Here is a 3165-nt window from a genome sequence, read left to right as displayed (position 1 = left end):
AGACTTCTAAAGAAAATGATGGAGAAATTTTTAATAATGCATACCTCCTGCATCTGGTTGTTAAGCATTTATTATCGCACCATTCATTGCTTTTAAGCCTCCAGATTCCCTCCTTTCATTTCCACCCTTCCCCACTTTGTTGTTGTTAAAATTACTTGCCCTCTCTGGGACTTAAATTTTCATTAGTTCACATTTATATAATGCTTTAGGATTCCTAAAGCACTCGACATATATTATTTTCTCATGATTCTTATAACAATCCTATGAGGTAGATGCTATTATGAGCCCCATTTTACAGATAGAAAAACTGAGTTGAAAGAAGTTAAATGACTTTCCCCGGGGGCCACATAGTTCATAAGCAACTGAGACAAGATTCAAACTCCGGTTTTCTTCATTCTCAAGAGCTAGTACTCAATCCATTCCTTAAAAAATCCTTAGCTTTTGTCTTAGTATTAATTCTGAGACAGTAGGGCAGCAAGAGCTAAGCAATCAGGGTTAAGTGACTTGCCAAGGTCCACACAGCTAAGAAGTATCTGAGACCAGATTTAAACCCAGGTCCTCAAAACTTCAGCCCTGGCACTCTATCCATTATGCTACCTAGCTGCCCCCAATCCATTCATTTTCTCACCTAAATGTATAAAATGGAGGGAAAGGGTAGTTGCTTCAAATTGCTTTTCTGGATTTAAAATATTATTATTCTAAATATCTTTTTTAAAAATCCATCCATTCAAAATAAAAACCACTTTGGCAATCTGAAATTTAGCAGGTGCCATTAGAGATGAGAGGTCCTGGGTTCCAATTTGACCTTAGACACTTTCTAACTGTGTTCCCACTGGGCAAGTCACCTAACCCTCATTGCTTAGCCCATCCTGCTCTTCTGACTTGGAAACAATACACAATATTGTTTCTAAGACAGAAGGTAGGGTTTAAAGCAAAAGGTACTGTTCATCTATAAATTTGTACTTTTATAGCAGGATTGTTGTGAAAGTGGTAGGTGATTCTAACCTTGCTTTTCTTTACAGAGTAGGTTACTGTTCATAACAGTATGTTGTGCAAGCATCAAATCAAAACATGAAGCACTTTCTGTTTTGAGAGTATGCTGCTAAATGGGGGAGTTGGGGGATAGGGCTTACAAGTGTGATAGCCTGATAACCCACAGATAATGTAATTATAATAAACAAAATTACATAAGTGCATTAAAAAGGTGCAAACCAAAGTTTAAGGGGAACTTTATCCCTCACAAGCCTGTGCAAAATGCAGAATATCATGCTGCTCACCCAACCCAGAATCCTGAGGCATAGGAGAATCAGCAGGATGTCTGGTAAGAACTTGGGCACACTCTCATGAGAGAAGGAATATGGAAGATGAAAGCCAAAGGAGAAAAGAAAAATGGAAGGTAAAGCTGGGAGCTTGCCTTGGGCAACATCTAAGTCTTTATAAAGTTATCAGGAATTTTCTGTATTCATGCTGGTGCTAGACCTTAGCTTTGTTTACATCCTGCTGCTTCTCACAGGAATTCTCAGAGATCATGCACTCTCATGCACCAGACTTTTAGACCATGATACAACAGGACTATGCAAACGTTGGGTCTTTACCAAGCCTTCCAGGCAGGACATTGGGGGCTTCAAAAATCTGGTGAGAGAGGACAATGGGGTCCCAGGCATTGTCAATATTTTAGCATTTGTCTAGTAGGCAAGTCACTAAATCTTTTCTGTTCCCTGGTTTGTTTTGCTGAGCTAAGAAGTACTGATTATGTAGAAGAGATTTGTGGAGTCACACCTTCCTAGGGCTCTGGGAATCAGAAGGTAATTTGGGGAAAGGGTGGGTTATTGAGTACTGGTAACTTGATTTTAATTTTTTGTTATATATTTTGAATTTTGTTTTATGTAAATATTCCACTATGATGGGCTGGTTAGAGGGAATAGTATGGGAGCCATTTAGATAAATGGGGGCACGTGACAGTGCTTTGGTGGTAAATTCGAACAGGTTGTAAGAACCTGAATATAACTTTTGAAAATTACCAAAATACTATGTAAAATTCAATCAAAAAGATCATTACCAATAGGACAATCAAGCAAATTTTGCTGAGGGAGGTAACATTTGAATTTAGCTTTAAATGATGGGTTGGAATTCATTAGAGAGGGAGGCCACTTGAAGTATGAGCAAGGGAGCAAAAATACAGAACTTTTCTGGGGGCCAACAACAATAGCATCATATTTATACATTAATTCAAGGTTTGCTTAATTCTTTGCATACATTATTTCATTTGACCCTCACAACAAACTTAGGAGGTAGGTGCTATTATGATTCCCACTTTAGAGATGGAGAAACTGAGACTCAAGGAGGTTAGTGACTCGTTGAAGTTCCCATAGATAGTGTTTGAGGGAGGATTCAAGCAGAGCATGTCTAGTTTGCTTAAAATGGATTAATGTAAGGCAGGAGTTGGGAAAGTGAAAATGCAGCCAGATCCTGGTGAATCAGAAACACCAGGCAAAACATTTTGAATTTTATTTTGCAGTAAGGAAATATTGAAGAATTTGAGCAGCATTGTGACATGAGCAAGTCTAAGTATTAAATAGGTTAATCTGGGGGCAGAATGAAGAATGGATTGAAGATGGGGAGTGGAAGCAGGAAGATTTATAAGGAAACTATTTCTACTGCCCAACCACAAGGTAAAGAAAGGTTGAGTCTAGGGTGTTTGCAGTGAGACCTGAGAGGCAGAGGGGAGGCAAGAGGAATTATGGAGATGGAATCGACAAAAGTTACCAGTTGCTTGGATATGAGAGGTGATAGCCAAATCAAAGAGAACCTCAAGTTTTCAAACCTGGGAAAAGGGGTGATGGTGGTATTACTGATGACAGAAATGTCAGGAGAGCAGTTTCAGAGAAAATATAATAAGCTTGCTTTGGGATATGTTGAATTAGAGGTGTTAGTAGAACACCTAGATGAAGATGTCCTGAAGGCAGCTGGAGAGATAGATTTAAAAATCAAGGCTGGAAATGAGATTTAGAAATTATTTGAATTGAAGAGGTAGTTAAATGTGTGAAAGTGATTGAATTTATTAAGATAGAAAGGGGGTAGGGGGGAGAGAGACAGAGACAGAGACATAGAGAGGGAGGGAAGGTGGGGAGAGCGTGTAGGAGGGAGGGAGGGAGAGACAGAGAG

Source organism: Gracilinanus agilis, chromosome 2, assembly GCF_016433145.1.
Source record: "Gracilinanus agilis isolate LMUSP501 chromosome 2, AgileGrace, whole genome shotgun sequence".
Lineage (NCBI taxonomy): Eukaryota > Metazoa > Chordata > Mammalia > Didelphimorphia > Didelphidae > Gracilinanus > Gracilinanus agilis.
The sequence above is the reverse complement of the archived record's forward strand: the minus strand, read 5'-3'. Positions refer to the sequence as shown.